This window comes from Pseudomyrmex gracilis, unplaced genomic scaffold (assembly GCF_002006095.1).
Source record: "Pseudomyrmex gracilis isolate BER0280 unplaced genomic scaffold, ASM200609v1 scaffold_3, whole genome shotgun sequence".
In the NCBI taxonomy this organism is placed as follows: Eukaryota; Metazoa; Arthropoda; class Insecta; order Hymenoptera; family Formicidae; genus Pseudomyrmex; species Pseudomyrmex gracilis.
In genome coordinates, this window is record NW_018020587.1 from 586,953 (window position 1) to 607,382 (window position 20,430).

General features: G+C 42.6%; 1 protein-coding gene across 4 annotated transcripts in view; it reads right to left on the minus strand.

The window, feature by feature from the left end:
• LOC109855031 (protein tiptop) overlaps positions 1–20,430 on the minus strand; it is a 131,057-nt gene that overhangs the window by 75,012 nt on the left and 35,615 nt on the right. Inside the window, exon 1 of one of the 4 annotated variants that reach the window (XM_020428828.1) lies at positions 2,172–2,700. The exons of the other annotated variants lie outside the window; for them this stretch is intronic. The gene's annotated coding sequence lies outside the window, so the exon portion shown is untranslated. Of the gene's footprint in view, positions 1–2,171; positions 2,701–20,430 lie in introns of those variants that run through there. 4 annotated transcript variants of the gene reach the window in all.

The window sequence follows — 20,430 nt, forward strand, 5'->3', positions numbered from 1 at the left end:
CTCGGGGGCCCACTTCGGGTGGCTTCAGTAACGCGGACTTCGCAATTAAAACGCACTGTCAACGCCAGCGTTTACCGCATCCATCAGACAGAAGATGGAAAGCGTGTCAAGAAGCGGTCCCTCTCTCCCATCTCCCACTCTCTCGTTCTATGGGAAGCGTAGCAAAAGGGTGGTAGCGTCCACTCGAGCGCGCGCCCCCGGAGTGCGTTCGCTCAAAAATGCATTTTTCAGGCGTGATATTGATGAACTGACAATTAGCGCGGATATGGGGTAAACCACACATACACACAGATGGAGGATACAAAGCTATGCTCACTCTCTTGCGTGCGCCGCGTCATGGACGACGCAAATACGAAGCAAGGACAATTGAAGACAAAAGGATTTTTAAAACACACATCGAATTAAAGATAAATTTCGAAACAACTTTTATTTTGCTCTCACACGCAATGAAGATCTGCGCGAGATTATTTTATTACTCCTATTCATATTTTTATGTTTATTTTTATTATAGAGATAGACAATATATCTGACCGTACAAAAAAAAGAAAAAAAAACTCTACGTGACATTGAGAGGTTTGGGGTTTTCAAACTGTCATAAAAATTTATAATATTGTGTATATTACTATACATGCAAATTTTTTACAAAAAAAACTCGTTTGATTAAATATAAACTATCACTTGGCATTTTCTGTAAACACAAATAATAAATAAAAAAGAACACGAAAATGACATTTACATATTATTCATATTACGGAAAAAATGTGATTGTCAAATATTTACACAAGTACCCATAAATTGTGATATTAGTAAACAATGTTTTTTACTGGTGTACTAATTACAACTGTCTCTTCCGTTTTATTCGTTCTAATAATAGTTTAATGTTACGTAATTTTTATTTTAATTGACGTACGTCATGTTCGATAACGTCACATTTATAGTCATGTACTGACATTTTTACGAATCAAAATTCGACCTAAATCGAAATTAACCCGTCAAATATATGTCAATAATCTCACATATCATGTAACGCACACATTGATATATCACATTTTACAAGATTTGCACTCTTTCTATTCCATCACTTGCTATATAAGAAATCGGATGGTTCTTATTCTGACAGCTCGTCGGATATTCCAGAATCGGAGTTAAAGCGACAGAGAGTGGGGGAGACAGGCAAAGACGAGAGAAGGGCGCGCAAGAGAGAAAATCCGAACCGCGGCACGAGGACACGGCGAAAATAGAATCGCGCGCGTTGCGATTTAATTCGCAACTTCACTTTGACGATGCCCGGCATGCTCGATCGAGGTTAATGCGGCGCGACGTTAATTTTCCGAGGGTTAGAAATGACGCGGTCCGTAGACGAATGTGCACGAGGATTACACGCGATTCCGCCACCTGCTGCGCGCACAGCACTTTTGTTTATGCAAGCCATGCGCTCACGCGAATCCGTGTCGCGACGGTTTTTTTCCAAGCTTGTCTGGTTAGGGTTAAGCGAAAACTTTATGTACTTTTCATGTTTCGTCAAGGTTTTCTTCGTCACAGAAAAGTGAAATTTCCCGTTAATTTCCCTAAGAATTGTTTACGTGCGAACAAGTTTGCACGAACTTCTTTTATAATAAATGTAATATAAGTGATTGTGACACAAAAATAAATTCAACAAAACAAGTTTAGAAAACTGAAGGATTTAAAAAAAAAAAAATTAAACTAAGATTTTATGACACTTTGCTCTCTTCAAAACAAATTTTCGTAGAAACCACATGTTCCTCGGTAGTAAACCATTCACTCCTAACATTACTCAAAATAACGCAAGTGTGTGCATGGGTTTTTTTTCTTCCAATTTGTGAAATATAAAATTCATTTATAGACACTGAACAAAAACAATACGCTTTGAAGTTTGAAGCAATATGTATGAGACATTGACACTTCACAACCTAATTTGTTCGTTTTTCAAAATAAACATACTCATTAACGTATCGCTTATCACTTTAATATCATAAACCATATATAAATAGCTTCATTGTTCGTGCCACAGACACACTCAAGGGACACACTCAAAACATTCGGATTTGTTCGCGCATAACTTTTGACAGATTGCGCGAGTTTTCGGTTATCGAGCATCGTGACAATCATCGCATGATATCACGAAAACATGAATCACATAGCACACTCACCACGAAGTAGTGGTTCCACCGAGCAGAATACGTTTGTATCGGCGTGATATCACCGCCGACCACCTAATCTGTGACGCGTCGATCTTCGTCAAGCAGTTGCAACAGGAAGAACGAGTCGTTGGGATGAACACCATGTCACTACATCATTCCCACGATGATTTGTATAATACGTAACGATCGGGAGCGATCGTCGACAATATCGCGTTTGTTAACACTCACTGCTCAACTCTTACGTTCTTCGGATCACTTGTGTCGAACGCACAGAACGTTCGCTCCCACATTCGACTCATTCGTCACCGTACAGAAACGATCATCGTTACAACGATTTGTGCACTTGATTGTCAACGTGTTCCTCGAGTTAGACGTTTCATTATCGGCAAAAAATCACGATTACGCGAATAACGTGCATGAACCGGCGAAACGAAGACGAGCAAAGACCCACTCACAACGGCAGCACGTGGCGCACTGACGGCTCCGAGAATCTTCCCCACTTCTGCCCCCTCCAACACGACTTGTCTACCCCTTCTAGCACGTCCCTGCCGCGCCAAAGCCGCGCGACATTCTGCGTCCCCTTCCTACGGCCCTGAAATATCCCCACTACTCTTTTGATAGAAATAGCGGGGCGCCGTGCTTCTCCGGTACCCCACCATCTCGTCCATTCCACCCACGCCCCCATCCCACTCTTTGGAGTTCCCGAGAGTCTTTCTTCCTCACGAGTCACCCTCTACTCGTCTTCTGCGGCGATGTGTCCCGCGAACGAGACTTTTTTTTTTTTACTTTCAACCGAGTCTTGCCCCGGTCCTTCCATTCGCGTCTTCTCTCACGTCCAGCCATTCGCGATCTCTTCGTAAGGACACGCGCGCGTGTTCGTGTCGTCTGATTATTTGAAGATTATTTAGTGTCTTGATAAAAATGAGATTCACAATTGCTAAGTGCAATGCATGTGTAAATAACAATAAATGGTGTGATAATATATCGAGAACATCTTGCGAAAAGTGTTTAGTGAAAGTTACAAAGTGAAGGTATGATATATAACATTTCAATATAAGATTATTAATTTGATAATTGTACAATTTTTTGCAAAATGCGTTTGTGTGCGCAAATAAACATGTATTACTAAATTATAGTTTTAGTATAAAAAGTATCAATATCATAAATAATATACAAAAATAATTAATGTCTCAAATTAAAAATCGATCAAAATAAAATTTACTTGAAATTGAAACGAAAAAAATGAAATTTCATTATTTGTTTTCATAATTCTTCCTAAACATTTTTGTTGAAACCATTTAACCTACATACGAATATATGCTTCGTCATTTGTATAACAAATATATTTTGTACTCATTGCATGGCGTTCTTTGATATCCTACATGTAAAATGATTCAGTAGGAACGTTCTCTTGTCTGACAATGATGTAGCAGCTTCTATTTAACCAACTTCCCGCTTCTCATAACATTTAGCCGCACGAAGTGCAGCTCCGTACTTCTTTGGTTGAATTTTTTTAATCTTCGATCGAACAGTAATCGGATATTTTGATCTATTGGGCCTATAATAATTATATAGGCGCAATCAGACGCACTTGCATTCCGATACACGCACATCGCAATATTATAATCCTTTTATAATGATCTCATTAAAGTTAGGTCAGTTAAAAGTAGAATTTGCAAACACTAATGCGATTTACTTAATAATGATTTATTTCGAACTTATGACGCCGTTTGTAGTCGTAAATTTTCTAGCAAAGACATTTATTACACCGGCGTAACTCGAGCCTATATATGATCTCTTTACCGTTTCTAACGGTTCTAGATCAAATTGATCTAAAACTTATCAGAAACTGTAGAACGAGCTCGCACAGAACTCGTATCAAAATTGTGATTTTTTTAAGGATGCTATGCCAGCTTCAAAATGTCAGAGTCAAAAACAATAGTTAATCTTTATTAAAAGAAAAGAATCAATACATTAATGTTTTATTTATGTAATATTGTTACTCTATTTTTTCATAATAAATTAAACATAATGATTTATCGTTAGTAACTATTATCTTTTGAGATCGTATTCTCATCAAGCTTCTCATTGAATTGACGATGTGCGATCAAAGTCAATTACTAGAATTTCCTGAAGTGACGAGTGATCTGATCATTCGCGCCTGAAGACCAATAGATCGACGCGTCATTTCGGCCTATTCCGGACTATTCTCGAACTATATTCGAATCGTTCCGTCCGGTTTGCGTATCGACGACCTATCGAGAAGACCATGAAATCCTCCGGGCCCTATCCTCCCAACCCTTGTTAGCGCGAGAATGTAAATCAACTCGTAATAGCATGGCAGCCGGGGATTAAGCGACGCGCAGAGACGAGCAGAAGCATGGCGAGAAGGTACGAAGTACTGTCGACACGACGACGTCGTCGGCGACGGCAACGGCAGGAGTAGGCGGAGGTGGAGAAGGGACTCCGGGGCCCCTTTCCCTTGTCCCGGAGCATTAGGAGTTCGGTAATAAATCTCGTTGAAAAAACGCTCGCGCGCACTCACACTCACAAACACACACACGTGCACATGCTCACGCGTACCGGGGGTCTCAGGCACTTCTGCTCTCTTCTTCGCGTCTATCTCGTTCGGCTCGTACATCTGTGCTCTCCCGCCACAGTCGCGACGGGAAAGAGAAAGACGGAAGGGTGATCGAAGGGACGGGATGGTACAGGAGACGCGAGAAGAGGAATCTTCGTCTTTCTCTCTTTCTCTCGGCATTGCACGGCCTCCTCCTGCTGCGCGCCGTCCTCGTCGCACGCCGACGAGGTCGGCATGATCTATGCACGCCATGCGGAGGCGAGTGTCACGGTTTGCTTGATGCATTGGTCCTCACTTGACCCCTTACTCCTTCCCCTTCCGTCCCGTCGTCCGCCGCTCCGCGCCATTCTTCCTCCTGTCGTTCCGCGGCTGCCTCCCTCTCACCTACACGCGATCCAACCCTCTCGTCCTCATCGACCGCGGTGAAAGCAGCGCGTTCTCGTGGAAACCGAGTACACCCACGTGCACATAAGTCGGGCGCGAGATGAGAGGCCCGTTGAAGGGTGACGGGAAAGAGAGAATGGGTTACGCGCTGCATAAGAATGCACCGGGAACGCGCGCCACACGGAACAACAGAGCGATTTCCTGATTTGCTAAGACAAATATGTATATGTAATTAATTGAAAATTATACGACTATGTCGCGGAATAGATAAATAAATAAAATTTAGTATTATTATTTTTCTGTTTTTTTTTTGGTGTGATAAATCTTATATCTACAAATTGTTATAGAAATCTTTTTTATAATATTGTTTTAATTCTTTCAACCATAGTATTTTATTTAACCTCAAAAAACACTTGTATATGTTATTTTTTTCACACTACGATGATTGACAGTATCGTTACGTCTCTGCGTTTATCTGCGACAGTCGTGCAAAAAGAAATGTGAAATCGAGGTTTTTGAGCGTAACGTTTTCCGCGACATTAAAACCGAAGGACTCTAGGAGGCGGTTTTCGGCAGAGAGATCGAGAGGGCAGGGAGGGCCCAGGGAAAGAGACTCAGGCCAGAGGGAGGGTTCGGAGGGAGGATCCGACGCGAATAGTACGACGATGGTTACATTCTATGGATCAGAGAGCTCGATAGCGTGCCGAAGTCGAGGCGAACGGCAATAAATCCATTTTTCGTGAAGGGTCGGTCGAGGGGCGAGAGCGCGCCGGGGTCTGATTAGCAGCCTGACTCGGCCGTACAGGATGACAGCCGGTGAGTTATAATATTGCCCATCCATCTATTTATCTACTCCATCGTGTGTTCTCCTCTTTCTCCTCTCCGCTCGGTTTCGTCGACTCGCCCCTTTTCGCGGCTGCTTTCTCTCCCTCTCCCGGCTTCTCTTCCCGGTACGTTAAACGCTTCTCTTCCACACGCTGCTCGAATATCGGAAACGATCTGCAGGATTCCACCGAATATATACCGAAGAAGAGGATAAATATAAATTAACCGACGTCGTGCTGCACACGAGGGATACTCTCAGGACAAAGGGGTCGATTCTCCTGGCCACTGTGATCCTACGGAGATTCGTCGATCCTCGACGAGGGGGACACGATCGCATGGCGGCACGATTTGTCGTACGCGCGGATTTGCGTGATCGCTGACACGCAAGAGTGATGGTTGAACTGCATTGTGTTCATATTGGTTTCGGTCGAGAAACACACACAGTTTGAATTTTATCGCGGAATTGCAGAAACGTGAAAACACTATTTTCATTTAAAAGCCACCACCGATATATATAAATTTCGACTTAGATTTGTATTTAATAATTTATATATTTGATAGTGTATAATTATTTTTATTTTCATAGATTAATTAAACAGAAATTGTTTTTAGCTTTTACTGCTTATGTCTTATATGGCAGAATTTTTTTCAAATAGTCGTTTGTAGTTATTTTCATATGAAAATTTCGTGTTTGCTAGAAACAAAAACCTGTTCTAAATTTGTTATTTATATCGTTTAAAGGTCTCGGAAAATACAACATCCTATAGATTACATTCAAAGAGCATTCAAAGTGTCACGGCTGTTCTCACGAGACAATGAGAAATTGCGATGCAACAATGACGCTTCAAGTAACGCTTAAATCACCGCGGTCACTTCCGCCCGTGGGCCAAGGTGAGACGCGGGGTTACTGTAATCAAATATTCAAGCGTTCGTCGTCCCATCGTCCCGCCATAAAACCGGTAGTTCCACACACCGAGAGAGACTAGCGTTCCTACCGTTGGCGCGACAGTAGGAAGACGGAATTAAGCTCGTATGATAGGGTGACCCCTCGCAAATCTTCCCGTTGAAGGCGAGCGGCGGGACACCTCTCTATACATTTTGAACTGGAAAGACGCGGCGTCCCGAACTTTCGACGGGAACCAGTTCATATATCTGAAGTATGGTCGCCATAAATAAGCGACCTGTCCGTTTGCTCTGTTCGCCCGACCCTCCTCGCGGATCTCGCTCGTTCTTTCTTCCTCGGCTTCTTCTCCGCAACGTCGTGGATTGTCTGTCTTTCTCTTTCACCTTTTACTCCTCCTCCACCGCCTCCTTTTCCGCCCCTGAATTTCCTGCAGTCGTAATATCGGATCTATGCGAAGCGAGCCAGTTGCCGAAGAAAGTATTTCACCAACGCACAGAAGAAGGAAAAATCACAGGGAACTTCCCTCCTCCTCCTCTTTCTTTCTCCTTTTCCATCTCGTCCAACTCCTTCGAGTGATCGTGCGTGTCAACGGCATTGCAGAATGCAAGGGAGAAGGGACGGGCTATCGAGAAGGGAGGGAAAAAGAGCAGGAGGAGGAAAAGGAGGAAGAGGAGGAGGAGAAGGATAGAGAATCCACGACGGACTGTGCACGTTCTACGAAATCAATTCTTACGTCCGACATATTTCAGGTTGGCTGATCGTGACTGCACTTGCCACCGAGATCAATTCCCGTGATTGATTGACCGACTGGTTTGCTCGCTTTTTCTCTCTCTCTCTCTCTCTCTTTCTCTCTCTCTCGCTCTTTCCTTTCCCGTTGCGCTTATCCTTTCTCTCTCCGCGTTTTTTTTTTTACAGTCTGGCGTCGATACTTGCGCAATCATGATTGCCGGCGATTGCGCAAATAATATGCATTTATATAGTACCGAGTTATTGGTGCATATACCGCTTATACGGACTCTTAAATCCATTTATTCTAAAATGTTTTATCTTAAAACATTCTGCTCCAATTCCTTGACAAAGAAAACATTGTTAAAAAGCGAGATGTATATATTGTGCTTTATCTACGCCAGTAAACTCATGACCGTCGATGTGTCTGTTATTCAACTAGAAACCAAATCCGGCTTGTATAAGCGCAATGCTTTAATGTTGAAATTTAATTAATGTTGTCAGAGTTTGTTGCGCCACATCGACATAAGAAGTGTAAGGACCGAGATAACGCATTCGCAAACCCTCGCGAGCGACCGCAACGAGCCGCAAAATGTGATCATAGTCGCGGAATGAGCCACGTAGACGCAAAGACAAACTCGTATTTGCGGTGTGGTCGCATTTCTGTAGGCTGTTAGCGAGAGAACGAGCGAACAAACGCGCGAGCAAACGGGAGAGCGAGCGAAGCGGAGCGGGAGTGATTTATGCTAAGTCGCTGATGCTGAGGCGAAGCAGGGGCCCCGGTGTACACGCTGCCGGTCGGCCATCTTGGACTCCCCTCGTTTCTCCGGGGCCCTCGAACCGATTGACAGACCCGCGGTCGATCGCCGCTTAACGAACTCCCCCTTTCTTCCGCTCCTGACGCTTTCTCGCTCACCACTACCGGTGTCCTTTTCCACCTCCCTTTCCTCCTACCCCATCTTCCAACAATAAGACACCTTCCATTCTCTTCGTCTTCTCTGCTTCTCTATCGTCTCTACTCTATCTCTTCGATTACTTCTGAGTTTCTGTTAGTCATCGCCCTTCTCGCAGCAGGAGGAAATTGATATTCGACTTTTTATGAAGCCGCTGGCAATTGATGTTAACCTTTCGGCTCGAAAGCAAGGATCGGGAATGACTTGTAGAAGTTAATTCCTCGCGGGGTTAAAATATTCCCCCTTCCTCTGTGCTTCTCGCGTCGACACTTTTTTATCTTCTAGGTTACTCGAGCATCCACATTTAAAAACAAATGCTGAGTAGAGTATTGCGCATAGAAAATTGTTTCACTTATGATTGGAAAATGAAATTTATGTTGTTTTAGTCAAAAGCGAAGCGGAGTCAAAATTTCACAAACTAGAAAAGTGTATAATAAAGGATTATATTAATAACAAAAGAAATCGAGCTTAAGAAAACAGAAATTTACAAGAATATGATTATCTCGAGAATTTCACTTTTTGTGAAAAAAACGCTGAAATATCCGGTTCACCGAAATTTTATTACGACATTAATATCTGCTTCGGACAATATTACTCAGAATGATATACAATTTCGCAAACCTCCTAAGGAGCCTCAAGGGATTTTTATGACATCTTCTGGAAACTTTTACTTCTTTTTGAGTATTTGTATATCTGGTCACACACCATTGCCACAATTCTGCTCGAACGGTTCGTGCAATTGAAAATGCCTGACGTTCCGCAGACATATTTCACGAGTGGATCTCGTCAACAAGAGCCGTCAAATTTTTACAACGGTTACGCGTTGCATCGGATCCAGATGCCGGTGCTGCGCGGATCTCCCAATTGCACCCAGCTCGTAAATATTTGGCCGGTGTCGGCGTAACTCTAGCTGCCGCTCGCTCCTCGCCAGCAGCGGCTGTTTCTTTCGCCCGCTTCACCCGTGAAACTCACGCGCGCGGCCGTCCGTTCTGATTTCTGTCCGTCAGCGTCGGTCAGATTTACGACGTCGCGTGAGGGAGCCTCCGGTTGCCGAGCGGGTCCGGAGATCCTCGCGCGCAACAATGAAACCACGCCATTTGTCACAGAGGCGCTTCCTCGGCTTCTAATAAACGTTCGTCCTACCGTCCTCGTCGTGGTACGATGTCGTGCTGCAGCACACGGATCGACCTTTGCTTTTGCTTCACGGATCGTGATCTCTCGAGGAACTCTCCTCCGTCCTTTTTCCTCGCTCCGATGCCCGATCCGGCAGCTCTTTTCACCCACTCGTGGTTCCCGTGATGACGGAGAGAGAAAGAACCGAAGGAATAGCAAGAACCGCCGCAGTGGGATGGCAGCGTGCCTTTACGTCCATACTTTCACATGCCGGCACAATACACCAGACCATCGAGGAATTGTCATACAAATTGTCGCTTATTCAGCGACGATTCTGAAGCGACACGTATCCGCGTGCAGGCCTACCGACTTGGAGTTATCGTGCAAAAGACTACAATCATCGTGCTACGTTCTTCTGTGCGAATGACAAATATTAAATGGAGATCAGAGAAAAGATGTAAAACATTTAAAGGTCGAGTGTATGATTTAATAAAAATAATTTTATGTGATTATTTATTTAACATTGCTTAAAGAATCATACGCTTCTATGTTAGAATACTTTTTTCAGTTGTCAAGATTGATGTTAATATGTACATGAGTACCTATATGTTCTTTCTCTCTCTCTCTCTCTTTTAAATATCAGAATATTGTAATTTAAAACACAATTTTTTACTGCAAGTCACGTCACAAGAAATTTTGTCGTCTGTATCTTCGGACAGACGACAAAAAATATAATTAAGACAGTGTGAATTATAATCTTGATTTTTCTATCTTTCATATAAACATCGCGTTTGCTAGAATTTATGCAGCATAAAATTTATATCGTATTCAAAGTGATTTAAAGACGGTTCTTGTTCGGTTTTGGCATAAAATATTATAAGTCAAAAATGATCAATTTTTTCTTTTCGCAAACTTCTGTTAAAATCAGAATTGTCAAAGTGTGACTATTGATTTTAATTGCGCGACATTGTGTAAGATGTAATCGATATTGTATCTAATATTAAATCAGTTCGTGAAAGCGGTTTTCTTTGCTTCTGCGGCGACATTGCAGAATAACAAATCGGCGTCGTTCAACGAGACGTGTGTATGATGCACCGAAGCGATGTGCATGACGGAGAGCACAGCCTCGTCATGCTGATTCTTCGAATCATTAAGACGCGACCTCGGTCGTGTAACCCTCGTAGTCGTCGTCGTCGCCGGCGTATAACTCTTTCTGCTATCGATCACTGCATCGTCGCTCGAACTTCGCAACGCGACGCTGCTTATCGTTTATCTCGTCACCGTGGATGCATCGGACAAATGCAAGGAACGCCGGGCTTGGTCGACGCTTTAACCTTTCGAGCGTTTCAATGGTCTCGCCGAAAGTGTCACGACAGAGTTCTTCTGGCGCCACGTCAAAGCTATACTTCAATCGGAACAATGCAAGTCGCTACAAATTTCTTGCATCATCGAAAAATATAATAATAATAATAATAAAATGCTTTGAAGAAATTCACTACATATGTTGCGTCGACGATTTCTTGTAAATAATTTTTAATAACACGCAAATAAAAAACACTATAATAGAATCTTTTCTCGAAAACAAAAAGAAAACAAGATTACGCGGATAGACAATATCGCTAGATAATTACGCTGCGGTTAAATGAATTTATCTAGCGGTGTCTTCTGACGCTATGTAATAGACGGTACACAGTTTCGTGAAGAACGAACGGTAGTTGATTCTTTCCGACGCGCCGTAACTGACTGCCGGTCATATATGGGGTCATCTACGGCTTCCAACGGTCAGTTTCTTTTTTCTCTCTAAACGTCACCGTCGATATTTATGGCCAGCCATAGAGGGCCGAAGGGTTTCGACTTGTTACATAGCGAAGAGCAGAAGCAGGACCCAATTTGGTTAGTGTCACGCTTGCTCTTTGTAGGAAACTTTCTTAGTAAGAATGATGCAAAAGAAGGGAGAAACTCGCAGGGAGAGAGAGAGAGAGAGAGAGATCAAGGTGTTGAAAAGAGATCACATGCGGAAAAGATGAAAAAGAAACCAAGAAGAGAAAAAAAACACTGGAACGTTTCCAGCAATGCAGCAGCGTTAGCGAATGAGAGGACAGCTGCGGTAAGACAGTAACAGCGAGCCCTTGATATCACCAGTCAAGGTTATTGTCCATTGAGGTAACACAGCGGCGTTAACCCTCGCAAATTTACACAGCACTTGCACTCAGTCCTTTAGCGTCTTCTTTATGACCGTCTAGGATTACGTGGCACGCGAGCACGCATTAATTAACACGAATAAAGGTCACTGTCATTGAACGACATTGTCAATTCGTCTGTCAAGTGATAATCCTTCTAAAAAAAAAAACAAAAGAAATATCGTATGTCTGCAATAAGACAATCAAAAACCTGAAAATTAAAGTTAAACAGTTTCTAATTAATAATACTGATTTTTTCTCACTTACTGTTCATCTTTTTATTTAGGTTCTTGTTTAGATTATTATATTTTCTTCAAATAAAATTGCAAATGATTTTGATGAGGCCGAATTTCATTTACGTTTACCTTTTCGCTAATTCGATATCAGCGCGCAAATAAAACGAGCACCTGCGCGGATAAAGTAGGTATATAAGATTACATCCTATAGCTCGACGGAGTTCACACAACCCTTTTAAATCGCGAGGCTGGAAAAGCCTGCCAGACAGGTGGTGAGACCGAGGTATATGCGCGTTACGCATTAAGTATCCCGAGCTCATTGGCCTTCAAAACGCTGAAGCTTCCTGTTTCGAGTGACAGTCATGTTAGTTACGTTTGGAAACACGCGATCCAGTTTAGATTGCAATCGAAATTCAACCGCTAACGAACATGAAAGCGTCGTCCTTCGAAACGACGCTTTTGTTAATTTCTACTAGAAATCATATACGACATAGCTTACGAAGCGCGCACTTCGAGGAGGTCCAAGGAGCTGAGAGATTTATCGCTCGCCGCTTATTATAGGTATGAGAAACGAGTTGCACATCGTGGGTGGGTTAACTAAATGTCGCGATGACGGAATCGTCATCTCGTGGCATCTTTCCACACGGGAGGAACCCGTTTCTCAAAAACATACCGCGTCTGTGAAATAATGCGGCGCTGTAAGACGGACATTTATTTTTCCTTAAAACACACGAAGCGCATCGTGAACTTGTTACTTAAGTTAATGTTTTGGAAGAACTGTATTAATATAATTAATTTTAAGAATTATATCAAATTAAATTATGTATCAACATTGTGTTTTATTTGTGTCTCTATAAGAGAATTAATTTCATTGAGAATAAATTTGTTATCTGTCACATATATAAATACATATATAAGTTTTTTCGCACAATGTCATTTTTAACCACGATATCTCCTTAAACAAATACGATCACGATATATTATTTCGTGTCAATTTATGAAACGGTGTGCCACATCACAAATAACACGATGACATACGTTAATCCGCGTGTTTTCAAGTTTTCGAGGTTCGTTTTAATTATTAAGTGGGTGGAGCGAGAAGGCCGCCACGTTCACCAGAGAAAGCATTCACGAGAGGAAAAGGATACTCCGATGAAAATATCGTAAAACGTTTTATAACCGACATAAACAGCGAACGAGAGTGAGAGCGACTGTCGTCGCTGTGTGTTGGTGCCGCGCTCACACAAACGCGTGTAGCTTACCTACGTCTAGGAGCTGGAAACAGGTACGTAGTACTCCTTGTGACGACTGCTATACTGTCAACTCTTGTAGCTTATTATTAATTCAACAAGCTTCCTAAAAAAAACTCGTCGTTACTTTCAACAAGTTCAATTTTCCAATAAACGCGGTATCGAAGTTCAAACTTCTGGTTTCTTATCGTTTCGAAATTGAAGTGAAAGAGAGAAATGCAGTAATAATAAAACTTCTAATGTTTATCTTTGTTTTCATGAATACAGTCATTGTTTTGCTCCTCTTTCCAGAGAATATAAATAAAAATTAAATTTTTCTTTTATAATCACACATGCAAATAAAAAAAATGTTTATTCAATGAAATCTCAGATGGTCTCTAATTTTCGGCAATACGTTTGATATTATTAATTTGATGAACATAATTTCTCGAGGATATGACAGTAATGTGATAAAACAAAGCGGTAAAATTGCATTGGTGATCTCAAAAGACATTACTGAACATTGCATGTTGACGGTTTAGAAAATACATCGTGTATATATGTCATTGCCAGCCGAAAATCTCGTGTATCAGACCGCCTCCCTGTCGATGAAATATTATTTTTAATATTTCCCGTGTATCGCTGCGCGAGAATTCGAGCCATTAATTAATTTCGAGTTACTGTGTATACCGTTTTGAATGGGAACTGTCGGGCGAGCGGTGCCGCGCACGCGAAAAATTATCGCGACGTCGATTTCCGCCGCGCGGGCGAAAACAAACAGAAATCCGGTGATCTATTCTGTGATGTGACGCTTATTTGTCGGAATTGCCTGTCGCGACGAATTATTCGAAACTAATTCCATCACAAGCGATTACCGCGCGCGCGCGCGCAACAGCATCTTCCTCTGTGGAAGATACGAATCAACCAGTTACGTAATCGTAACATACAGATAAAGCGACCGCAAATACGAAAAGTCTATGTTCTCAAAGGTTTTTTTTGCGCTATAAAGTTTTTTACACTTTATAAATGAGTAAAGAAGGTTGTTTCTACATGCGAGAATTTCGAATTTGAATTTACTTTAAATTATAATGTGTATTAATTCACACTTAAAAAAAACGTTTGACTCTTGCTTGTTATTTCTCTTATATAATTGAACGCTAAAGCCATGAGATTTGTGCAATTCGTATATTTGTTATATAGGTAAGATGAGTACATGAAGATTGTCCCATGAGCCCGAATCGAAGGAAGCGCCCGCGCCGCTGGTCCCTGGCCGGTTATACGATATCATAAAAGAAATCACACGTGCGCGAGAGAGAGTGAGCGGACGGATGGATGGACGTGCGTGCGGACCGATCAGGTTTAGGCAGCTGTCTGCAACCACGTCACTCAAGCTCACCGTCGTCGTCGGCCTCGCAGTGGAATGAATGCCTTTCATTATGAGCGTTATCGCCTTGCCCAATCTCCAACAACCCTTTCTTGCATCTTTCGAGCTGCTCTCTTTTCTCCGATTCTCCGTAGGCTCCTCGCCGCGCGATATATACCTCTCCTCAATTTCGTCCGAAGATTCTTCTCCTCCCGTAATATAGAAGACATGAAGACGCGAGTGCGCGTGATAAAGCGAGCGCAGAGAAGAAAGCAATGCCTATATACGCTAACCGAAAGGGTTGAAAAGAGCACGGTGGAAGGGAACGAGCACAGTGAATATTATCGTTCAAGCGAGGGTCTCTCTCGTATACCTGGTCACAAGATTTATCGTGGGTACATCTACGAGGTTCCGTCTGTCATCCAGGCGTCTTTGCAACGGCTAGACGGCTGAGAAAAACAGTAATTAGCAGGTTGTTTATCGGAGAAAATATTCGCTGCGATAATTACCGCAAAATGCGATAGAAATGCTATGTGTACGTACATAATTATAATTTTGTTTAATCCTTTGTTGGCGATGACTGAATCACTCGAGATGCGGTGGATGTTTGTTAAGTTATATATCATTAAATAATTAAATAATAATAAATAAAGTAAATATATTTAGTAAGCTATATAGTTTTGTACGCAGAGCAATTGTTTGATTACTTAGATTACAAGTCAGAAAAGGCAATCGTTTTCCGAAAAGGATACGTCTAATTAACAAAATTACACAAAAGAAATCATTAAAAAATATATTACACAGAAAATAAGAATGTGTCTATATGAACAGAGAAAATGTTTCGTACGACAATCTTAGAACGGAGTCTTGGCTAAAATGCAAACATAAAAAAAGACACGATTCAATCTGGAATCACAGGCTGACGTATGAGCGCTTCAGAATAGAACGCGGCGCTGACCGGTAACTTCGATCACGTCTATCCCATCGAGGAGAAAGATTGGAATCGCGGCAATGCGTGTTAACATGCGGCGTGTATGTAACGCGATTCGATGTGGAAGTAGATTTATAGTAGAAGTCATGCGACTGCAATTATCCCGCGCGATCACAACGCCGTTTAAAGTCTTTATCTTCCCAGAGCGCGGAACGCTATCGCGCGTCTTATGTATTTTAACATTTGCGTCGTACTCTTTTGTTGCGATACATAGTGTGAATGTAATTTGTCTCGTGCAACTCTCGGTTCAACCGATGTTCAAAGTCTTCATCTTCCCGGTCAACAGCGTTTTCTCAAATAGCTTGTGTGCATTTTGACGTTCGCGTCGTAATTTTTCATACAACGGGAACAGCAAAAAAATTGATATTATCGAATTGCGCGACTTGTCGGGTTATATGTGTGTTACAAACGGACCTGCTCGTACATCATATTCAATCCGCCGTGTCGCGTCCCGTACGAAAATGTTCCCCGGATGCATTGTTCGCGCGACGCGTCGGTACCCACTTGAATCATCCCCGGCGAAAACAGCCGCGAGATAAAAACCGCCTCTCACACAGATTAAACAGATTGAGCGCCGCGCCGACTGCACCACTGTCAGCGGCTCATTATCGTCGAATGAATAATTGAGTTATAATATGCCCATCCCAGATTACACTGACTTCTCGCGCTGGCTGCCTCGATCGTCGGTTACCGGTTCGTTAGTAATGCTGCGGCGCTCACGCCGTGTGATCGGGCGGCTCGGATCGCGCGAGCGCAACTCTCGTACAAGGTGCCAAGCCGATTTTTTCGTGTCAATTGTCGAGATTAGCAAGGCGAAGCGAGTCAAGGCGTGGCGCGGTGCGGCAAGCGGTTTTAAACCGTAATGGCAACCTATCGTTGTCTCACCGCAAGATTGATAGCTTGTCCGACGAAAGAGTAATTCCCGCGCACGTAAAAGAAGAAGGTCAATAGTAAGGCTCGACAGTACGCATCTATATGAGAGCGCGTTAGCAGTGTTGCGTGAAAATTTGCATGTTAATTTATATCATACGATCCACGTGTCACGTTCCCGCTTTGCTAGCGTTTTTTTATGTATCTGCGATTTTCCTTTTCTTTCCGTCTGTCTNTCTGTCTCTCNCTCTCTCTCTCTCTCTCTCTCTCTCTCTCTCTCTCTCTCTCTCTCTNNATCTGTTTTTTGTAAGAATTTACTCGCATTGACCACATCGTTAAACGCAATGTTTTTCTGAGAGAGCGAAAATGATGAACTGACGTACGGAAGTATCGGTTGCGGCCTTGTTATCCGGAAACGATTTAACTGGCGTGGGCGGCGCGTTGATTTCTGAAGTGCGGCGTGCACTGGCCACTTGCGGTTGTCTTTGCAAGTTAGCTCTCTTAGTCATACAAACCAAGATATTTTGAAGTCATTCATACCATACAATCTGTCATGTTTAACATAGGTTGTTTGTACGTCGTTTAGAATATGTATTTTGGTCATTTATTTAATTAAAACCGAATGTTTTGGACTGTTTTTCGATAAAAACAGCAATAATCATTCTATGCGCGAGAATATTTGATTATTTTTAACTTTTGAATATTAAAATACGTTGCTGTTGATGACAATTAAAATTGCATTCTACTGTACATGTCAGTTCAGTTTTTAATTTCTGCGGATAGATAGTCATATATACATATGTGTATGTTGCGTTTCGTCGTCAGTATAAACAGCCAATAGGCTTCACGCGCAGATAGATATACCAATTTGAAACTGTCAAAAGAATTGTGTCCACTTCCCTCTCCCCCACCCGCTAACAAAATATGATATGGTTGGCACAACAATCGAGTAACAATCGGGTTTAATTCTTGTCCACGGCCGACTATCGTTTAGGGAAAATTTTATTTTAGCTCGCGGTTATCGACGGAAATATATATATATGTAGCGGGTGTATATGTACATTCGCTATTTGCTAATATCAGTAATTAACTGATTGGCTATTTTTTGCAGTTAAATGTCCTTACGCACGAAAACCAGTTCCCAAGCTTTTGTGCGTTTAACGCTGCTGCAACAACGCAACACCGAGCTATCATCGGACGTGGTTCATCTTCCGGTGGCGTGCCGCAAATCTCACGCGCTTACCTTTTACAAGCGACGTGTAAATGCGACGATATCGCCTTGGACGTGCAAGCCGTGACAAGCCGGACACTTTGACACTCGGCTTCCTAATGATCGGTAAGCTGCCTACCGGAGAAAAAGACCGCGGCTTTCAATACCGATACGATAGGCCGTTTGATCGACGCGTCGTCGTCTCACTTCGAGATACTCAGGTCTCTCGATCTGGGATTCTCTCCTCTCCAAACCGGGTTTAGAAACGTCAACCAATGGGCATTCGACGCTTATTGTATACGCTCGTCCCGGCTGTACTCGCTAACTCAACTTGTTTCACGGATTATCTCTAGCGCGGCATTCACAGCCGACTCGCGTTAAGAAAAGTGTCCTATCACTTCCGCGACAAGAGATGGTTATCGTTTTGAAATCGATGGAGTTATTGTTAGATAAATCTCAGAACGAAAGAACAGTTCGATTACAATAAGAAAGAAAGAAAGAAAGAAAATGTATTTTACAAAAAATTACTATAGTGTACATATATAATATAATGTGTTAATAGTGCGAGAATATTGACTGAAAATGTTATTATAAACATTTTTTAAAATACTTGAAATTATCTAAATTTATAAAAATTTATACAAATTATTTTAACAGTTGCGAGTAATTTAGAAATAAATATGTACTAATAAATATATCTCATTAAAACAGATAAAGAATAAATTAATAACAATAAAATGATATAATTTTTTTATTTTCTTTGAACTTTTCCGTTTCCGTTTGTACGACTAGCAGCAGATCTCTCGCGATGATCGCACGAGTGCGCAAAGCCAATTGGCTGCGTTTCTTGCGGCACACCGTCACTTCGAGCAATTGACTTTGATCCGTCCGTGTGCGCGCGTAACATTGAACGCAATTACGGTCAATTTACAATGCTTCCTCTCCTCTCTCTCTCCAGAGACCGCGCCGTTCGCCGGCCGGTCTGGTAATCGCCCGTAGGTGGATAGGGCCGCGTATCGATTGCTTCGGGATTCCATCCGATACTCCGTGTACGCAACCAATTAACGCGCCGGCACGCGAGCGCAGCGTGGGCGTTGTTGCACATCGCGTCCGCGAGCGCGACCGCGGCCGTTATGATTTTTCATAGAACGCGGCGGTCCGTTAAGCGCAGCTCGCATTGAATAGGTCATCTAACGTGAATCAACGCTTCAGCAGAGTGTAACTAACTCCGATGAAGTTATAACCAAAAGATTCAACAAGAAATGCAACTTTGGAAAAAAAATGACTTCGCGCAAAAATGATGCGTACGCCCGAAATGATTTTTGATCATGATAATTTTATCACAATAATAATGGAGTTTGTTTTTTTTTTTTTTCACTTCTGAAATACTGCGTATAAAATTAAGTCTTTCATATTCAAATGCGAGTTATCTGTTTAAGTCAGTGGACAAAAGTCATCGAAGGAACATCCATTAATGCGACACCTGTCATCTCATCTTGTATACGCGCGAGTCGCAAAACTCGTATTGGGCGCGCCAACGCAATCCGTAATTTTCATCTTGACTCCTTTCAATCATGTTCAGTATCGACGGATTCCGAGGAGAGCCCTCAGAGTTGTTTGAGTCGCGCGTTCTCTTTCTCTCTTCCTCTCTCTTTCGAGGTGAGCGCGATCGTGCGGCGGGGCCACATTGTCGGGATAGTCGGCGTCGAGCGCATAGGCCGTTTCGTGCCCAGTCACCGTTAAAGCCCGCGGATTCGAGTGGACGTGACTCTCCGTATAATATTACATCCTATTAGGGACCTGGAGTAACTGCCGGGCGAAACGCGACAGCGAACGATAAACGGAAGGGGCAGTGCCTCAAGATGCGTGCCACCCAGCCGTCACACGTGGAATAATATGACGTTTCGCGGCTAACGTATGGCCCCGCTATCCGCCTATTTAGCGTGCATTACGGTTCGGATACCGGCATTATGCGTTCGCCGCGCGCGGCAGAATACCTCTTCGCCTTGGTTTTGAGAGAACTCGAGTGCTCGCGCCAGCCGTGTGTCTCGCCAACGTTCAATTACTTTTGCACCCTCACTACCAATGTCGTACGGAACGCACCGATTTTATTCTTCTCTGGTGTCAGTAAAGAGTTTTTATAAACCGACGAATGGCTTTGAATTTACTTTACAAGAATTAAACAATTTTTTAACTTTCAAAAGAACTATGATTGAGTCGCTTCTGACCTTCGTATACTGAATCATTAAAAAGTTGTTTACTTGTAACACTTCCAACTATAATTAATCTTGAAATTTATATATATAGTTAGGTTTTTATTATCTTTTAAAACTTTTTATTTAAAGAGAGAACATGTTTAGCGGAATAATCAATATTTCCCCTTAACATCATATACACGTCGATAACTCGCTATCGTAGCGCAATCCGCGAACATTTATCTTCCTCGTAGCGTGGTTTGGGGATCCACGTGGCGCGCATCGTCGTCTTGCAGTGAGTGAATCTGAGGAAAAGACGGAAGGAAAAGCGGCGGTAGGCGAGGGATGATTTCGCGCGCACTTTCGAGGGGTTGGACGGGCGGGGCGGATCGTACCGAAGGAAAATTTCGACTATAAATAGCAGTGTATTCTAAACGAGGTACAGAGAGCGCATTGGATCTAAATTATGAATTTCATCAGCGGCAGTCTGCCGTTTCATTCCGCGTTT